Here is a 21942-nt window from a genome sequence, read left to right on the forward strand (position 1 = left end):
TTGGCACATGATAGTTGCTTAATTTATGTGTATAAAGACTAGACCTGTTTTACTCTTCAGACATTTCCACCATGCTTCGGTTGCCTTCTCCTTCCCTTCCTAGGGTCCCTTCTATTGATGAGTTCCTCCAGGAACATCCATTTTGAGGAATGGTCCAGACCAATTGTCTTCAAAATGGCAGAAAGGCCCAGACCAACCGTTCTCCATTCTTCCAACTTTATCTCCATTCCCCTGTTTATCTCCTCTCTACCTTTTTATCTTACATATTGTCTTTGCTATTAGATTGCATGCTCCTTAATATCGAGGATTATTTCTTCTCTCTTTTTCCTTATATTTACAACCCCAGCACTTAACACAGTGACTGGAATATTGTAAGAACTTAATAAGTGCACATTAATTTGGTTCAACTTATCAATTGATTGGTTCAATGTTTGTTGTAGGAAAATTCAGCAGTGATATATCTTTCCCTTATCATGGTTCATCATTCATATTAGACTTTTAATAGGTATTTACTGAATGAACTTAGGGCTTACCTTTATTTTATTTTTTATAATAATGTTTTACTTTTCCCCAATTACAAACAAAATAATTTTTTAACATTCATTAAAAATTTTTTGAGTTCCAAATTCTCTCCCTCCCTCCCATCCCTCTTCCCTGAGCCAATAAACAATCTGCTAGAGATTTTTCATGTGCAATCATGTAAAACATTTTTCTATATTAGTAATTTTGTGGAAAAGATCTCAAAAAATTATTTTTAGTGAAATATAATATGTTTTTGTTTGTATTAAAATTCTATCAGTATATTCTCTGATGGCAAATGGCATTTTTCATCATGAATCTTTCTGTCCCTGACCTTTTTAAAGAAGATTTTGGCCCCTGCTTAGTTATACTAAGAATTTCTTAGGAGCAATCAAGGAAATACTAAGCATTTATTAAAGACCTGCTGTGTACCAGGAACTAGGCTAAGTGCTAAGAATACAAAACAAACAAAAAATGAGACCATGATATATATTTAAATGAATACATGTATAGCTAGCTCAAAATACAATGGTTCTGGAGCTGATGAATTTATCAAAAGAGTGTCTAGAGAGAAAAGTTAGGAAGATCCAGAACCATTTACTTGGAGTACACCCATAGTGAGGTAGGTATGATGTGGATGGGTATTCTGAAAGAGAAAATGAGGGAACAAGGAAAACAAGAGAAAGAGCAGTATCATGAAAAAACAGAGAAGAGAGATTAGGAGGAGAAAGCACTCAGTGTGGCAAATGCTTCAGAGAAATCTGAAAGTGTAATGGTGAGAAAAGACCATTCAATCTCCCTGTGAGTAGCTTCAGATGATGTACTAGCTTACTTTCATGCAAGTCAAGGGGTTCAAATCCCCAAACCCACTTCAAAAACATGTAGGAAACTTCCCAAGCTATCATGGACATACATGTCTGAAAAGCTATCATGTATTTGAAACATCTTATTAAAAAAACAATTGTATTGAATTGGTTCTGGGGGTGGAACCAAGATGGAGGAGTAACTAGCCCAGCAACTCCATGTCACCACAAGAATCCTCTAAGACAAAGATTAAAAATATTGTCACAAAATCAATACAGAAATGAAAGAACTAACAAGGAGACAGAGTGAAACAACTTTCAAGAAAAGAAAAACCCAAAAGGTAGGCAATGAACATCTGGGGAACTGGGGTAAGAGGAGAGCAGAACCAGCAAGAAGCTGTAGCAAGAAGTGAAGAGCAAGCCACATCCCCCCACCCCACATCTGCTATCCCAGGGTCAGAACTTAAGTCTAAACTAACAATTAGACCCTGAGATACCACCTGGGCAAATAGTGGTCCAAGCCAACCCACACCCCTTGAAATTTCAAACCTGTAGAGAAATCTGGAGTCCCAGCCCAGGACAATCTGGGTTGAAGCAAGCTAATCCCTGTGGGCCCAGAGCAAATACAGGAATCCTAATCTGGAATTGGAATGAGGACATAATCTACAGTTTGGGGTGAGGACACAATTCATAATCCACCCACCCTCATATTTTTTCCCAAAATTAAGGGTGGAACTCCAGGACAGGACAATTAAGGGTGCCTGATTGGATTAAGTAAACAGTGAGACCAAAAACTTGAACCTAAGCCTGGGGCTAGAATTTAACCAGCCCCTGACCTGATCAAGTTCAGAGTGAGATCAAAAGCTTACATCCAAGCCTGAGGAAAGTTTTTAAGCTATCAGCATCTCAAGGGCTAATTGAATAAGTAGGGGAAGGGGGCTCTCAGAGCTCTCAGCCCTCAGACCATCATATCATCCTCCAAGAACTGAAACTGGTAAAAACCCAGAAAATAAGCTGGGAATAACATCAAGGAAGGACTGAAGTTTAAGAGGGTACCCCAACTCCCCAGAAAACAGAGCCTACTTGTAATTAGATAGAAAAAAATGAACAAACAACAAAAAAGCACCCAACTCTCAAGAATTTTTATGGAGCCAAAGAGCAAGGTACAGACTCAGAAGGGGACAGTGAAAGCAAAGGAAACATATGCAAAGTCAAAAAGGAAAATGTCAGTTGGACCCAGAGTCTGGAAGAGCTCAAATAAGAGTTCAAAAACCAATTAAGAGAGGCAGAGGAAAAGTGGGGAAGAGAAATAAAAGTGATGCAAGAAGAAATGGGCCCATTGAAAAAAGGAGAAACAAAAAAAGAAACAATTATGTTCCCTTCCATTGTTATAATAGTGGAGTTAGCAGTATGTCCAGGCTTAGTAATAAGACTGAACATATGGCTATTGGCCCCAAAAGAGTGCCAAATTCTTATTGAACGTGGTAAAAATTCAAAATAATGCAGATATTGTAGATACTGATGACCTCATCTTTCAACATATCCAGGTCAACAAAGCATTTAAAATCTATATGTACTTTAGTTATGAAACTAAAAATATATGTGAATTTTCCTTGTGATATTGAAGATGATACTTACTAAAAAGAAACAAGTTGGTCCTAACCAAGAAGAAGAAGTTCCTTAAAAGAAATAAATAGCCCAAAAGAAACTGGAGAATGAAAAAGTGTTGGCATGGGAGTACATGAGGCATTAATATGCAATTAAATTAATATGTACTATTAATTAAAGTAAAATTAAATTTAATAAAAGACCTTTAGATTTGGCAATTAAGTGATCATTGGTACCTTTGTAGGGAGAATCTTCAGTTGAATGACAAGGGCTAATGTCAGATAATAGGGTTTTGAAGAGGAAGGAAAAGGGGCCATCTAGTATAGATGGCTTTTTCAAGGAGATTACTTGAGATTAGTTTCAAGGAGATTAGAGGTGAGATAGAGGGTTAACTAGATGGTGCAGTGGATGGAGTGCTGGGCCTTAAGTCAAGAAGACTCATCTTCCTGAGTTCAAATCCAACATCGGACACTTAACTCACTGTCTAATCTTGGGCAAACCATTTAACCTTGTTTGCCTCAGTTTCTCATCTGTAAAATGAGTTAGAGAAGGAAAATGGCAAATCATTTCAATTTCTTTACCAAGAAGACCCCAAATAGGGTCATGAAGAGTTAGGCCTGACTGAATAACAACAGAGATGTGAGACATAGGGCAGCTAGTGGGGGCTAGAAGGGTTTTTTTTTGTTAAGAATTAGGGAAAGATGAGTTTGTTTGTATGCATCAGAGAAAGTACAAGTACATAGGGAGAGATGGAAATTAGAGAGAAAGTGAAGGTGGCAATGGGGTAAATCTTAATAATTTTACTTTAATTATAGCACACATTAATTTAACTGCATATTGGTGCCACATGTACTTCCATTCCATCATTTTTGGTTTATTTCATTTCTTTTGGGATATTTATTTCTTTTGAGGAACCTCCTCTTCTTGATAAGATGAAAAGGGATACATATAGAGTGATAGGCCTTTGCAAAGCATCTTATATCCCTCTGACTTCATCTCCCATTATTTTTAATTTCAGTCCAATTTCTGATCATAGAATGATAACAGAAGGATACAAATTGCAGAGAAAAAAAGATGATCTCATCAGATGCCCTCAATTTTTTTCTTTCTGCGAAGTAGGAGTTAAGGTCTTCAAAGAGTGTTGAGAATTTTTGAATCATTTTTTTTATATTGGGCAAAATGGTGAATCAGTTAGAGAGGTATTAAGGAACTAGCTTTCTTCTAGAAGGGGCTACTTGAGACTAGATAAAAAAATTTATGGTGGATCTATTCAGTATCCTTTTATTTTATTTAAACTTTCTCTAGTTCCATTCAACAGCACATGTGTAGAATCAACAGAAGTGGGCATTGGGAATAATCCAGGATTTTTGATTTGACAAGTATTATCAAGGATAGTACAATAGCTCAAGGGATTCAAGAATAGAGGATAATGGGACTTCCAGTCAAGATGGCGGCTTAGAATCAGCAAAAGTTTAGACCTCTGAAAACCCTTCCTTATCGATCACAAACTGAATGCTCCTAGGGGACTGAAATTCAAACTTAACAACAGGACAGAGCTGGGGAACCCTCCTTCTGGACTCAAATCAAAAGGTACACCCCCCCCCCCAAGCCAGAATCCTAGATCACTTGGGTCTAAGGGGAAGGTAGAAGGAAGGTCCCAGGACCCTTCCCCCCCAACCCAGAGTGCTGAGCCTGCAGCAGCAGCATTGGGAACTTCAGGGCTGGCAAAATGGCCTCAGGGCCAGCTGTTCTGAAGGGCACACCTTGAAAGCAACGTGGGCCAGTCTCAGGGCATCCAACACAGACAGCCGGGAAGCAGCCTGAGAGAAATGGGGGGAGCCTAGTCTCACCGGAGATTTTTCCCTTGGGGAACATCCAGACCAACCCAGCTGAACCTAATCCCATCAGGAGTCCTCAGAGCTCAGGGAGGCCAGGACCCCTCCCCCCTTAGAGTGCAGGGCCCTCTGAAAGGACAGGATCCACAGGGCCAGCAAAGGCACTGAAGTACCTTGCGAATAATGCTGTGCCAGGCTCAGAGCATGGAAGTAAGGCAGCAGAGAAGCAACTGGAGGGAACTGAGAGCAGTAACACCCGAAACGCCAGCAGTCAGGGGAGGGCAGACCATGGGATTCCCCGGGAAGACAGTGCAGATACAGATAGTGGACAATTTGCCTGGAGCTAAAGCCTCAGACAATCAGACAGATACACTAAAAGCCAGTCCTCCTCACTCAGATTTCTGACTAGAAAGGGGATGAAAAACCATAGAGATGGCAAACAGTACAGAAGTGCAAAAGTCTCCAAACACCAAGAAAAGCAAGAAGGGGATGACTTTGGACACATTTTATGGAGCAAAAATACAAAATGCAGAGGAGATAGAAGAGGAAACAAAAGCAAATGCTCCAAAACCTTCCAAAGGAAATGGAAATTCTCCACAAACTCTTGAAGAACTTAAATCGGAAATGATCAAAAAGATGGAAGCCTTCTGGCAGGAAAAATGAGAAACAATCCAAAAGGAACTCAGCAATATGACAGACCAAAATATGCAAATGCAGAAACAGCTCAAAACCTCAAAAACAGGTCAGATCCAACTGAAAAGGAAAACCAGTCTTTAAAGGTCAGAATCAGGCAACTGGAAGACAATGATCTTGCAAAAGAGCAAGAATTAATAAAGCAAAGTCAAAAGACTAAAGAATTAGAAGATAACATAAAATATCTCCCTGACAAGGTGACAGACCTGGAAAACAGAGGAAGGAGAGACAATCTGAGAATCATCGGTCTACCAAAAAAGCCAAAAATAAACAGTAATCCTGATAACATAATACATGATATCATCAAAGAAAACTGCCCAGAGATTCTAGAACAAGGGGATCAAATATGCATTGAAAGAGTTCACAGAACACCCTCTACACTAAATCCCCAAAAGACAACTCCCAGGAATGTAAATGCCAAATTCCAAAGCTTCCAAGCAAAAGAAAAAATCTTACAAGAAGCCAGAAAAAGACAATTTAGATATAAAGTAACACCAATCAGGGTCACACAGGACCTAGAAATTTCCACTCTGAATGACCGTAAAGCATGAAATATGATATTCAGAAAAGCAAGAGAGCTGGGTCTTCAACCAAGAACCAGCTATCCATCAAAACTGACGATATACTTCCAGGGGAAAGTATGGGCATTCAACAAAATACAAGATTTCCAAGTGTTTGTAAAGAAAAGACCAGGGCTCTGCGGAAAGTTTGACATCCAAGCACAAAGAGCAAGAGAAACATGAAAAGGTAAATATGAAGAAAAGGGAAAATGAGAAAAATATTATCTTTTTCTTTTATTCAAACTCTCTTCTATAAGGAATACATTTATATCAATATATATATATATATTAATATGCGGGGAAAATGTAATGTGTAACTCTCAAAAATTGTATGCATCATTAGAGTAGTAAGAAGAATCACGCATAAGGAAAGTTTGGGGCCTCAAGATGATATGGAGAAAAGGGGGATAGAAAAAAAGGGAGGGGGAATCATTGATGGTACTAATATATACTCAAAAAATAGAAACAAAAAACTAAATAGAATAATCTTTCTAACACAAAGATACACATGGGAAGGGGAGGGGAAGAATTCTCCTATAAGAAGGAGAGGAAGAGAGTTTTTACTTAAACCTTACTCTCAGTGAAATCAACTCTGAGAGGGAAGAACATCCAGATCCATTCAGATCTTGAATTTTATCTTATCCAACAGGGTAAGGGAGAAGGAAAAACCAAGGTGGGTGGTGGGTGGAGGGAACACAAAAAGGGAGGGAAGGAGAGGGGGGAGGGGAAGGGAACAAAAAGGAAGGAGATAGAAAGGGAAACATATCAAGGGAGGGGACTAGGGGGACTGATTTAAAGTAAATCACTGGCTTAAAAGGTTAGAGTTAAAGAAGAAAGGTAAGAATTAGGGGAGGATATCAAAATGCCAGGGAGTCCACAAGTGACAATCATAACTTTGAACATGAATGGGATGAACTCACCCATAAAACATAGACAAATAGCAGATTGGATTAGAACCCAAAACCCTACCATATATTGTCTTCAAGAAACACACATGAGGAGGGTAGACACTCACAAGGTCAGAATTAAAGGATGGAGTAAGACCTTCTGGGCCTCAACTGATAGAAAGAAGACAGGAGTTGCAATCATGATATCTGACAAAGCCAAAGCAAAAATAGACTTGATTAAAAGAGATAGGGAAGGTAAATATATTTTGTTAAAAGGGATTATAGATAATGAGGAAATATCACTAATCAACATGTATGCACCAAATAGTATAGCACCCAAATTTCTAATGGAGAAACTAGGAGAATTGAAGGAGGAAATAGACAGTAAAATCATATTAGTGGGAGATTTGAACCAACCACTATCAAATTTAGATAAATCAAATAAAAAAATAAATAAGAAAGAGGTAAAAGAAGTGAATGAAATCTTAGAAAAATTAAAGTTAATGGACATATGAAGAAAAATAAATAGGGACAAAAAGGAATACACCTTCTTCTCAGCACCACATGGCACATTCACAAAGATTGACCATACACTAGGTCACAGAAACATGGCATACAAATGCAGTAAAGCAGAAATAATAAATGCAACTTTTTCAGATCATAAGGCAATAAAAATAATGATCAGTAAGGGTACATGGAGAACCAAATCAAAAATTAATTGGAAATTAAATAATATGATACTCCAAAATCGGTTAGTTAGAGAACAAATCATAGAAACAATTAATAATTTCATTGAGGAAAATGACAATGGTGAGACATCCTTCCAAACCTTATGCGATTCAGTCAAAGCAGTAATCAGAGGAAAATTCATATCTTTGAGTGCATATATTAACAAATTAGCGAGGGCAGAGATCAACGAATTGGAAATGCAAATAAAAAAACTTGAAAGTGAACAAATTAAAAACCCCCAGAAGAAAACCAAATTAGAGATCCCAAAAATTAAGGGAGAAATTAATAAATTTGAAAGTGATAGAACTATTGGACTAATAAATAAGACTAGAAACTGGTACTTTGAAAAAACAAACAAAATAGACAAAGTACTGATCAATCTAATTTAAAAAAGGAAAGAAGAAAAGCAAATTAACAGCATCAAAGATGAAAATGGGGACATCACCTCCAATGAAGAGGAAATTAAGGCAATCATTAAAAACTACTTTGCCCAATTATATGGCAATAAATATGCCAATCTAGGCAATATGAATGAATATTTACAAAAATATAAACTGCCTAGACTAACAGAAGAAGAAATAGACTTCTTAAATCATCCCATATCAGAAAATGAAATCCAACAGGCCATCAAAGAACTCCCTAAGAAAAAATCCCCAGGGCCTGATGGATTCACAAGTGAATTCTATCAAACATTCAAAGAACAGATAATCCCAATACTATACAAACTCTGACATAATAAGCAAAGAGGGAGTTCTACTAAATTCTTTTTATGACACAAAAATGGTACTGATTCCAAAGCCAGGCAGGTCAAAAACAGAGAAAGAAAATTATAGACCAATCTCCCTAATGAATATAGATGCAAAAATCTTAAATAGGATACTAGCAAAAAGACTCCAGCAAGTGATCAGAAGAGTCATTCATCATGATCAAGTAGGATTTATACCAGGGATGCAGGGCTGGTTCAATATCAGGAAAACCATCCACATAATTGACCACATCAACAAGCAAACCAACAAAAATCACATGATTATTTCAATAGACACAGAAAAAGCATTTGATAAAATACAACACCCATTCCTATTAAAAACACTAGAAAGCATAGGAATAGAAGGGTCATTCCTAAAAATAATAAACAGTATATATCTAAAACCATCAACTAATATCATCTGCAATGGGGTGCTAGAAACACTAGCAGTAGCAATTAGAGAAGAAAAAGAAATTGAAGGCACGGAGGAGACCAAGTTATCGCTCTTTGTGGATGACATGATGATCTACTTAAAGAATCCTAGAGAGTCAACCAAAAAGCTAATCGAAATAATCAACAACTTTAGCAAAGTTGCAGAACACAAAATAAACCCGCATAAGTCATTAGCATTTCTATATATTTCCAACACAGCTCATCAGCAAGAACTAGAAAGAGAAATCCCATTCAAAATCACCTTAGACAAAATAAAATACTTAGGAATTTATCTGCCGAGACAAACACAGGAACTATATGTACACAACTACCAAACACTCTCTACACAACTAAAAGTAGACTTGAACAATTGGAAAAACATTAACTACTCATAGGTAGGACAAGCCAATATAATAAAAATGAACATCTTACCCAAAGTCATTTATCTATTTAGTGCCATACCCATTGAACTTCCAAAATTTTTTTTTACTGATTTAGAAAAAAACATAACAAAGTTCATTTGGAAGAACAAAGGATCAAGAATATCTAGGGAAATAATGAAAAAAAAATACAAAGGAAGGGGGCCTTGCAGTCCCAGATCTCAAACTATATTATAAAGCAGCAGTCATCAAAACAATTTGGTACTGGCAAAGAGACAGAAAGGAGGATCAGTGGAATAGACTTGGGGTAAGTGACCTCAGCAAGATAGTATGATAAACCCAAAGATCCCAGCTTTTGGGACAAAAATCCACTTTTCGATAAAAACTGCTGGGAAAATTGGAAGACAGTGTGGGAGAGATTAGGTTTGGATCAACACCTCACACCCTACACCAAGATAAATTCAAAATGGCTGAATGACTTGAACATAAAGAAGGAAACTATAAGTAAACTAGGCAAACACAAAATAGTATACATGTCAGACCTTTGGGAAGGGAAAGACTTTAAAACCAAGCAAGACTTAGAAAGAGTCACAAAATGTAAAATAAATAATTTTGACCACATCAAATTAAAAAGATTATGTACAAACAAAACCAATGTAGCTAAAACCAGATGGGAAGCAACAAATTGGGAAACAATCTTCATAAAAACCCCTGACAAAGGTTTAATTACTCAAATTTACAAAGAGCTAAATCAATTGTACAAAAAATCAAGCCATTCTCCAATTGATAAATGGGCAAGGGACATGGATAGGCAGTTTTCAGATAAAGAAATCAAAACTATTAATAAGCACATGAAAAAGTGCTCTAAATCTCTTATAATCAGAGAGATGCAAATCAAAACAACTCTGAGGTATCACCTCACACCTAGCAGATTGGCTAACATGACAGCAAAGGAAAGTCATGAATGCTGGAGGGGATGTGGTAAAGTAGGGACATTAATTCACTGCTGGTGGGGTTGTGAATTGATCCATCCATTCTGGAGGGCAATTTGGAACTATGCCCAAAGGGTGATAAAAGACTGTCTGCCCTTTGATCCAGCCATAGCACTGCTGGGTTTGTACCCAAAAGAGATAGTAAGGAAAAAAAACTTGTACAAGAATTTCATAGCTGCACTCTTTGTGGTGGCCAAAAATTGGAAAATGAGGGGATGACCTTCAATTGGAGAATGGCTGAACAAATTGTGGTATGTTGGTAATGGAATACTATTGTGCTAAAAGGAATAATAAAGTGGAGGAATTCCATGGAGATTGGAACAACCTCAAGGAAGTAATGCAGAGAGAAAGGAGTGGAACCAGGAAAACATTGTACACAGAGACTGAAACACTGTGGTACAATCGAACATAATGGAATTCTCCATTAGTGTCAATGCAATGTCCCTAAATAATCTGCAGGGATCTCAGAGAAAAAACACTATCCACAAGCAGAGGACAAACTGTGGGAGTAAAAACACCGTTGAAAAGCAACTGCTTGACTACAGGGGTGGAGGGGATATGATTGAGGAGAGACTCTAAATGAACACCTTAATGCCAATACCAACAAAATGGAAATGGGTTCGAATCAAGGACACATGTGAAACCCAGTGGAATCGTGCGCCGGCTATGGGGCTGTGGGAGGAAAAGAAAATGATCTTTGTCTCCAAAGAATAATGTTTGGAAATGACCAAATAAAATAATGTTAAAAAAAAAAGAATAGAGGATAATGTAAAGTTGACCTGTTTTACCAAGGGGGCAAGCTCTCTGAGTAAGTCACCTAACCCTGTTTGCTTTAGTTTCCTTATCTGTAAAATGAGCTAGAGAAGAAAATGACAGGCCATTCTAGAAAATCCCGGAAGGAGTCACAAAGAGTTTGACTTGCCTGAAACAAATGAAAAATAAAAATACTGAGAAAGGGAGGAGAATGTTACCAGAGTACAGGTGATGGCCTGATTTAGAACTGCAGATTACCCTGAGGATCAAGAATAGGATTAGAAATTAAGGCATAGGGAAAGGTATAATAATACAAGGATAGGATCAAATCCAAGAAGTTGGAGGTCACAAACATGAAAATGGAATACTTGTGGGTGATGGCAAAGTCAAGGGTGTGACTGTATCTACGTGTAGTTAAGGTGGAGTAGGGGCATAGGGTATTAAGTGCTGAATATATTGAGGTATGGAGAATTTAGATATTTGAGGAAATACCAACATATATGTTGAAAGATTCTATTATTAATTTAGGGCAGGAGTTGGTGTGGAGGAGACTGGCCATTGGGTCAGGCATTAAACTCATTGAAGAAACGAAACACTGTCCATAATGGAAAGGATAACCTGGGATGTAATATTTTCCAATGGGAGTTACATCTTACTGAGTGTCTGATTTGTTACTGAGATGAAAGGAGTTGTAGGGAAAGGAAGTTTGTTAATTAAGAAGCAGAAATTGGTCAAAGAGAGAATAGAAAGTACACAAAAATATTGAGTGGGATAATGAATGATTTATTATTTAGTCATTTTCAGACTCTGATTCTGTTTTGGGGTTTTCTAGAGTAGCTTGCCATTTTCTTCTGCAACTCATTTTTTTCAACTAATTTTACAGATGAGGAAACTGAGGCAAACAGGATTAAAGTGAATTGCCTGGGGTCACACAAATAATGTGTCTGAGACTTGATATGAACTCTAGTTTTCCTGACTCCTAGTCCAAATGTTCTATCCACTGTGCCACTTAGCTGCCCCAATGGAGAATTAAGGAGAAAGGAAATTCTTAGGAGATTTTATATGCAAAGACATAGACAATTAAAGGGTTTCTCTCAGTTTCTAGCTATAGTAGTGACCTATATGTGATCCTGTAAAGTAGAATTATATACAATACCTACTCAGTCTGGTGTGAAACTGTTCCTGGGAACTCCTTGTTCCTAGAAATTGTCTTGACTCAATATCTAGAGTAATCTGTATATAAAGAGAGTACCTTAATTAGGCTCTTTGAAGTATTTATCCAGATTGAGCCAGTGATGCTATAATGACAAGTCTTTTACTGGGGCTTCCCTCAGCTCCTAGAAATGTGAGTTTATCTCAATTCATTAAAAGGTTTTTTGGTTTAATGTTATGGTTCTTGCTGTCCTAGATCTCCTGCAATTCAAACCCAGATCTTCTGTGGTCAACACAATGGCAAGATCCCATGTTCCCCAGGCTGGAGTCATACTGCTGAGTAAAAGTATAAAAAGGAGTCTTCTGAAATACTAACAAAGAGGGAAGTGTTATCAAGCAGCCATTAAGTCATGGTGGCTGTCTGACATTTTGTATCCACGGGCTGCTGCTATGAACTTCCATGGGCCACCACTCTCTTTGCCTAGATTAAAAGAAGCTATGAACTCCTATATAAGAGTAGGGGCAGCATCAGAGTTTGGAATAGAAAGGTCCAGCAGAGCTAACGATGAAGGGGTTCTTTGGTGGGTTCTGGTTACCCCAATCCAAATTTAGGCCCTCTGAGCTAGGAAGAGCTGGGTTAAGGTGGATGACAATGAAGATATGGTTAGGTGGCTAGATTATTTTTCTTTTGAAGTCAGAGTTTAGTGTCACTAGGAGAGAGAGAGAGACAGAGAGAGAGAGACAGAGAGAGAGAGAGAGAGAAAGAGAGAGAGAGAGAGAGAGAGAGAGAGAGAGAGAGAGAGAGAGAGAGAGAGAGAGAGAGAGAGAGAGAGAGTACAACTATGCTAAATCCCTACCACTGGATTGGGAGAGGTCCACTGATGTGGACAGATGATTAAAAAGTTCAAGATTGCTCCTTGAGGCCCTCCAAGTCTTATTTTGGCACAGTATTGCTGTGTCTTAGAAAATCCTGGGAAGGCTGACTCTCAGAAGTCATGGGCAGAAGGTGGTATATCCTGGAGTGTCCAGGAGCTGGGTCAAGAGGAAAGAAGTAGAATAACCCAGAATCTTGTCTCACTGCATATGTGGCCAGGAACATTGTGGTCATGGAGCCTCCAGAAGCCTTGGCCTGCTTTATAATAATAACAACAATAAAACAGTAACTAGCATTTACATAGTGCTTTAAGTGCTTTTCAAAGCACTTTATGAGTTATCTCATTAGATCCTTACAACCATAATGTGAGATAGGTACTATTATTATCCCTATTTTGCAAATGAGAAAACTGAGATCCGAGTGATTAATTTGCCCAGGATCCCACAGCTATCTTCTTTAAGATAGGATTTGAATTCCTGACTTCGAGCTCAGTCCTCTGTCCACTCTGCCCCTCTGGCAGTGTTGCTAGGCAGGAGGTGACATTTCTAACAGCCTGCCTCTACTTTGAATACAGTTTAATGTTTTGTAGGGCCTTTAAGAACCCTTTTGGGAATCAAGATCATAGTAGAATATTTTATACTCATGGAAGGCAAGAGAAGAGAGAAGTATGGCCCACAGAGATCAAGCCAAGAATTGTTAGTGCCAGGCTCCAGTGATCAAGAAAAAATTAAAAAAAAATTGATACCAGTTAAATGTAGAGATTTGTTTACAACTAGGTAACCATGGAGGACATGGCGTCCCACACAGCATGACGTTGGCACAGGGAACACTGGATTTGAAATCAGAAGACCTAGGTTCAAATGCCTGTTCTACTACCAAGCATGTGACTGTGCATAATTGGTTTCCCCTCTGGGTCTCAGTTACTCATCCATAAGATGAGGAAGTTGGACTAATGACCTATAAAATCCTTTTAAACTTTAAATCCTATGAAACCCTCTTTTTTAGACAAATGAGGAAATTGTCCACAGAGGTTTAGTGATGCTTCCAAGAATGGTAAGGCTTTTTTTTTTTTTAAAGTAGGAAGAGAGTAAAAAAATTATCCAGTTCAACACCCTTATTTTAAAAATGAGGAAATTAGCTCCATCAGGGTTTCAGCGATTTACCGACCATCAAAGAGGCTGTTGTTTGATCTTCATTTTCACATGAATTGGATTTAAGTGAGGCAGAGTTGCACAAAGTCATCAGCCTCACTCTCTTATCCAGAGTCATTGAGGTGCAGTGGTGAGACAAAAGTTAAGACAACTAATGATGACAAACACCACCAAGATTTGAATTCAAGTCTTTTCCCTCTGTACAGCACTGCTTGCTTCCTATGACAGCTTAGTCTATAATTTTGTTCCCCCATATATTCACTTAGCCCAATAACTGCCCTGTTTCAGGAGGGGTTTACCTGAAAGTGGGGGTGACTTTTGGCTTAAAATGATAGTTGTTAATAGGTAGCTCTCTGCTCCTCAGTGCAAGGATGGCCATCACACATTGCCCAAAATAAATGCCCCTAAACTTCCAATGGCAATATGCTATATAGGAAGGTTATTAAAAATACATTTGAGTGACCTGGCCCCGTCAATACTAATGCACTCAGGAAACTGAAGGCAACTCCCAGGATAGCCGTGTCAGGTCTAGAATTCAAATACTTAGTGGCTGAGTAATTACTGTAATAATTAATTTCCATTGCTCAATCCAGCAATCAGATATGTCACTTTACACATGGGGAAAGGTTGCTCCCTGTAGGATTTCTGTAGTTGTGTACATTTTTTAAAAATAGGGCAGCGAAATCAATAATTAGTTAAAATTTGGATATCAGTTTGTGGTACAAGTGAAATGCTTTTACTTTGCCTGTGTTATGGCTGCAGGTTAGATAGGAATAGGGAAAACTAAGTGGCGAGCTTAAATCCTTCCAAAGCATGCTTATAATTCTTTTTTCCCCAAAGTACATAAAGCACAGTGTAACGAGATGTTATAGGTGCTGTATTTGAAACAACAGCACTAGTCTGACCTCTTAATTATGATGTCTTCATGGGAACTTGGAGAGATTTACTTTTATTCCCTTTTCACTCCAGTCCAAAACCTTTGGCTTGGGGCAGTATGATTGAATGGGAAGTGGGCTGACCTGGAGGGGCAAGTCTTGGCTCTGCCCTGGGTCCCAACTTAGAGCCCCAAGCCTTTGTACTTGCTTTTTGAGATTTAGAAATTTAGAAGAAAGAGGCATATTGGCTAGCAAAGCAGACTGAAAAGTGATGCTAAAAGCAATAAGCCTTTATTTGACAAATTTTACCTTATTCAAAGTTAAGCTTAGAGCTTGACTTGAGATACCAAAGGGCATGAGGAGAGCAACTCAGAAGGAAGGAAGCTGGATACATCTAGATCACAGTCATCAAAAAGATAAGGCTACCATCTGACTTTTCAATGAGAGATACATTCAAGATTTAACCAGTGGAGAGAAATTTGAGCCTAGTTCCAGATTCTCCTTCTTTTTTTATGCTACCAATCTATCCAATATGGATCCTGGTAGTCATTATCTATCATCACCCAGCATAGTCTCCTTTCTTCTTTGTGAGTTTAGTGCCCAAATCGCAGTATTTCTCTTCACCCCAACTCTTACTCTGGGGCCATTAATATACATTTAGTATCCATTTTACATTTTATAATGCTTTCTATCTCCTGGAGGAGATGTATAAAAATAGGGACACTAATATATTATTGGTGGAATTGATCCAACTGATATGACCATTTTGGAGAGCAATCTGGAATTATACTCAGAGAGTTATAAAATGATGTATATGGTGGCAACTAGGTAGCTTAGTGGATTGAGTCAGGCTTAGAGATAGAAGGTCCTGGGTTCAAATCTGACCCAAGACACTTCCGAGCTATCTGACCCTGGGCAAGTCATTTAAACCCCATTGCCTAGCTACTCTTCTGCCTTGGAACCAATACTTAGTACCAACTCTAAAACAGAAGATAAAAGTTTGAAAAAAATAAAATAACATATACCTTTTGACCCAGTAATACCATTATTGTGTTACCATTATCCTAAAGTGATAAAGGAAAAAGAAACTATATATTCTAAAATTTTTATAGCAGCACTTTTTGTGGTGGCAAAGATCTGGAGATTGAAGAGATGTCCATCAATTGGGAAATTGCTGAACAAATTGTGGTATATGATTATAAAAGAATACTATTATGCCTTAAGAAATGAAAAAACAAGATGATCACAAAAGATCTGGATTATGCAGTGATTCAAAGTGAAGTGAGCAGAACCAGAAGAACATTATACAAAATAACAATCATGTATGATGATCAACTGTGAATGATGTATAAATGGAGATTTTGAGGCTTTGGACTTCATCTCCCAGAAGTCTCTTAGTTTTTTCTCAGAGTTCCATTTTCCTCCATCCCCACATTTTGCATGATTGTGTTTAAGTGGCTGTAACCTCTCCCTTGCCCTCTTTTGAACCTGCTATTGGGCTGAAGTCAGGCAGTTCTTCTGCTTTAGTTATTGTTAATAAAACTTTATAAAATATAATATTTAGTATTGATTATTAATTTTAAAACCCACAATGACTTAATAATAATCAACAAGGTAAGGATCCAAGTCAACTCCAAGGGACCCATGATGAAAAAAAAAACATGTCTCATTCTTTGTGACCCCCTTTGAAGTTTTCTTGGCAAAGCTACTAGAGTAATTTGTCATTTCCCTCTCCAGCTCATTTTACAGATGAAGAAATTGTGGAAAACAAGGTTGATACAGCTATTAAGTGTTTGAGGTCACATTTGAACTCAGGAAACTGAGGCAATATCCATCAATGGGGAATGGCTGAACAAGATGTAGTATATGGTTGTAATGGAATATTACTATGTGCTATAAGAAATGATGAGTAAGATGATTTCAGAAAAACCAGGAAAGATCTACATGAACAAATACAAAGTGAAGTGAGCAGAACCAGAAGAACATCATACACAATAACAGGAATACTGTTTGATGAACAGCTGTGAATGATTTAGCTATTCTCAGCAATACAGTGATCTTAAGACAATCCCAAAGACTCATGATGAAAAATGCCATTCACTTCTAGAAAAAGGACTGATGGAGTCTGAGTGCCCAGGGTAAAATAGCTAGTAAATATCTGAGATCAAATGTTAACTCAGAAAGATGAATCTTCCTGACTCAAGGCCTGGCACTCTATCCACTGCCCCACTTAACAGCCCTATGAGAGTTATTATTAAGGTACAATAGGACTTAACCATCAATTGGATATGGGAAGTGAGAGAGAAATTAGGAGCCAAGGATGACATGTAGATTTTGAGGCTGGATGACTAGGAGAAGTAATACCTTTGAAGGTAATAGGGAAATTAGGAATTAGGGAGGAAACTAGAGGATTGAGTAAGTAGCCAAAAATCCCTTTTCTTTGTTGACACCATCCTTCATTCTGCATTTTGCCCTTTCCTGATTTCTCTTCAAGCAACTTATCTGAAGGATATTTAACTTCTAGAGAACTATTACAAGAAAGAATTAACAAATCCTGATTTAACAATAGCTAACATTTACAGAGCAAGCACTTTGCTAAACTCTACAGTTATGATCTCATTTGTTCCTCACAGTAACCCTGAGAAGTAAGTGCTATTATTATCTCCATTTTATGGGTGAGAAAACTGAGGCAAACAAAGGTTAAATGACTTGCCCAGAACCACACAGTAAGTGGTTAAGGCTGGATCTGAACTCAAGTTTTCTTGACTCCAGATTAGGTACTCTATCACTTTGCTATCTAGCTGCTCCATTTACTGGGCATTTCCCACCTTGATTGCCCTGGAGATACAACTAATTTGGGGAGTTGGAGATCCAGCATGCCACTGGAATGGGGTGACATCTAGATGTGGAATTAGGACAGATTTGGGTTTGAGTATTGATTCTGATGCTTAGGGACTGGCCTTAATTTCTTTGAGATACAGTTTTCTCTCTCTAAAAAGGGAACAACAATGGCAAAATTATAACAATAATACTTTACAGAGCTATCCTGTGACAATGTATATAGGGCATCCAAAATTTTTAAAAATTTACTCATTTGTTTATTTGTTACATTGAAGTTCCCAAGTATTTCCCCTCCCTCCCTTCTCCAAACTAGAGCCAAATCCTGGCTCGCTCCCTTACATTATTTGGGCAATCCAATTCTACTTTCTCATCTGTAAAATGGGGATAACAAGACTTATCATAACTATGTTCATTTTATTTATTTAAAAAATTTTTAAACTATGTTCATTTAAAATACTTCAATAGGTGTGCTATAAGGAATGATGAACTGCTTAATTTCTATGAGAACTGGAAAGACCTTTATGAACAGCCAGGAGAACATTGTACACAGAAAATGAAACCTTGTGGGACAATCAAATGTAATTGACTTTGCTCCCAAAAGCAATGCAATGATCCATGACAATTCTGAGGGACTTAGGAGAAAGAATGCTATCCACATCTAGAGAAAGATCTGTGGGAATAGAAAACCAGAAGAAAACATATGATTTATCAGTTGTTTGTATGGGTATATGATGTGGAGTTTTGATTTTAAAAGATTACTCTATTACAAAATTATGGAAATAGGTTTTGAGTGCTAATATATATAAAACCCAGTGAAATTGCTTGTCAGCTCTGGGAGGGGAGAGGGAAGAGAAAGAATATGAATCTTGTAAACATAGAAAAAATTAAAAAAAAAAATTTAAATTATTTAAATAGGGACAATAATGAAAGACATGACAAGGAATGCTACCCACCTCCAGAGAAAGAACTGTTTGGAGCTGTCTTCCCCATCAGTTTATTTATGGTTTTATTTTGGGGGTTTTGGTTATGTATGAGTTTGCTATGGAAGTGTATTTTGCATGACAATAAAAATAAAACATTTAAAAATACTTCAATAAACCTTTCAGTTTCCCTGGTGTGGGCACTTCCCCTATTGGCATATACTTTCTGATTTGGTAGATGGTCTTCAAGAGTTTCTGTGGTAAGAAGAATCTGATACTCAGCAGAGACCTGGGTTGGTAATAAGCTTCTCTTAACTTGGCTAAGTAGATCCTCAGGCAAGAGTTCATCTCTAGCCTGAGTTTAGTAGGACCTACTAGATTATTGATCTAGGCAGTACCTCAGAGGTCATCCAGTATAACCCTCTCTCTTTTTACACATGGGGACATAAAGGCCTGTAGATATTGAATTATTTGCCCAAGATCAACCAGGTAAGTAAAGTCAGAGGTAGGATTTAAAACCAGGTCCCCTAATTCTTTTTTTTTTAGAGTCTCTAATCATATTCAGAAAGATTTCAATCTGTGTTCCCCCACAGCACCATAATCCATGGATCCCGGGTCACCTCCATGATGCAATGAACCACTAGAGAAAGATTCAAGTAGAGGAAATGTTAAATAGGAACCATAATTGTTCAGTGTTATTCAATCTGAGCTATTACTACCTTTCTTCCATCGAAGTCCTACTCTGATGCCTTTCAGGGCATGGAAGTAACTGTAGGTCACTTACATATCTCACAGAGTCCCCAAGAGGAAAGCATCAAGCAATAATGAATCTCAAGGCGCTACCTGTGGAATATAAATCCTGGCTAGTGCTCCCAAGACATTGGATGTTGCACTGGAAAAGAACCAGAATGACATAACTGGTGATACCTTTTGACTGGCACATAACTTAGATTTAAGTGAGGCAGAGTTGCACAAAGTCATCAACTTCATTCTCTCTTCCAGACTCATATAAGTCCAGTGACAAAACAAAAGTCAAGATTGCTGGTAGTGGCTCAGGATGCAGTAGATGGCCTTGGCTTCTTTAATGTCTGACCAAGCTCTAAAGGTGCCATAGTGGCTGCTTCCACTGTCTTCATGGCTGTTGGAACAAATTGTTCTCATCCTCCCATTCCATCAAGGGAATTCTTCACATGCTTGGGGTAGACACCCCACTAACTCACTCATTAGTGGGTTTGAGGTCTATTGGTTACCCTCATCCTAGTTTAGCCTATTTGCCAAGATGGTTTACCAGAGTGTGGTTGTTCTCAGAGCCACAGGTGAGAGCTGGACATTAAAGTAATCATGAAAAGGTCATGGTAAGCCCTCACACCAAAAGTGTTCATCTTTCTTGAACATCCCATCTACCCCAAGACATAAAGACTTCAGGTACTACTGGGGCCAGGCTATATGCCTGGCATCAGAGGACTAGGCTAGTCCAAGGTTCATCACCTCAGGCTTGGTTGGCAAAGAGGTAATGACTTTCTTTGACTACAGGAATTCCTGAAGATCTAGATGCCCTTGGGGTGGATGGGTTGTGATCTTTGACAATGGAGAAAATACAGGCGCTAGCAAAAAAAAACAAGTTTTTAGTATTATTCAGAGGTCCAATAAATATTGACTTTGCTTACAATCCAGAAGTTGCAGGAACATCTGGATTGTATACCAAATCACCATTTCTATTCCTGATAAATGAAATTCATTTTAGATAAATCCAGTATTCAAGAAACTTCAGTCTCTCTCTATTGCCTCTAGGAGGGCAACTAGGTGGCAGGGTGGCTAGAACACTCATCTTCCTCAGTTCAAATCTGGCTTCAGACATTTACTATCTGTGTGACCCCAGGCAAGTCACTTCACCCTGTTTGCCTCAGTTTCCTCATTTGAAAATGAACTGTAGAAGGAAATGGCAAACCATTCCAGTATCTTTGACAAGAAAACCCCAAATGCAGTTGTGAAGAATCTGATAGGATGGAAAAACTTAACAACAATTACCTCTAGGATAATACAAAAACTCCTTTGACATTCAAAGCCCATCAAGATCTGGTTCTAGCCAATCTTTCCAGACATACCTCATATTACTCTCTTATCACACAGTTTATCTTCCAGACAAACTGACTTACTTATAAGACATTACATCATCAACCTTTTTGACTTTGCATAGGCTTTTCCCTCATACCTGAAATAGCCACCTTCTACACCTTTGTCACTTGGATACTTAGCTCCCTTCAAGACTTAACTCAAGTTTCAAGTCTCAGTTTCCTCAAATGTTAAATTCATGTGAATCCATTATTGATTTCACCAATTAATTATCAGTACTTCCCCTATCCCCACCTATCATCCAATATTTATTCTGAGTATGCATGGTATTTGCCTTATCTATCTACATACATACATACATATATACATATATACATATATATATTTATATTGCTCCCCTTGAGGTTTTCATTTTTGTCTTTGTATCTCCAAAACTAACACAATTGAACTAGATGGCACTAGAGGGCCCTGTTTGTCTCTGCTATTAGCACTGAGGCCCATCTGTGGAGAAGGTGAGTGAGTGAGTGAGAGAGAGAGAGAGAGAGAGAGAGAGAGAGAGAGAGAGAGAGAGAGAGTGTGTGTGTGTGTGTGTGTGTGTGTGTGTGATCACAGGGAGTTCACAGGAGCATTTTGTTATTGGTCAGTTGTGCCTTATTTGTGGAATTTTAGGATTTTCTTGGCAAAGATACTGGAGTAGTTTACTATTCCATACTTCAGCTAATTTTACAGATGAGGAAACTGAGGCAATAAGGTTAAGTGACTTGCCCAGGTGACACAGCTAGTGATTGAGAACAGATATGAACTGATGAAGATGAGCTTTCCTGATCTCAAGTCTGGTTTTCTATTTGCTGCTGTCACAGAAGCATCTTATAGAATCAGAATTGGACAGGTCCTCAGAGTTCTCATTTTGTTGCTGAAGAAACTGAGGCTTAGGTATGTTAACTAGTTTACCTAAGGTCACACAGGTGCTATTAGTGGCAGGATGTGAAATTTTGATAAGGCATATTCCTTAGCCTTATAGAGTCTACACCCTAATAAGGCTGGTAAACCAGGAGGCAGGTCACACAGTTAACTTGGATTCAAGGAAGTCCTCAGTTCCTTAGAGTGACCCTGGATAAAT

The sequence above is a fragment of the Monodelphis domestica genome, chromosome 1, assembly GCF_027887165.1.
Source record: "Monodelphis domestica isolate mMonDom1 chromosome 1, mMonDom1.pri, whole genome shotgun sequence".
Classification (NCBI taxonomy): Eukaryota; Metazoa; Chordata; class Mammalia; order Didelphimorphia; family Didelphidae; genus Monodelphis; species Monodelphis domestica.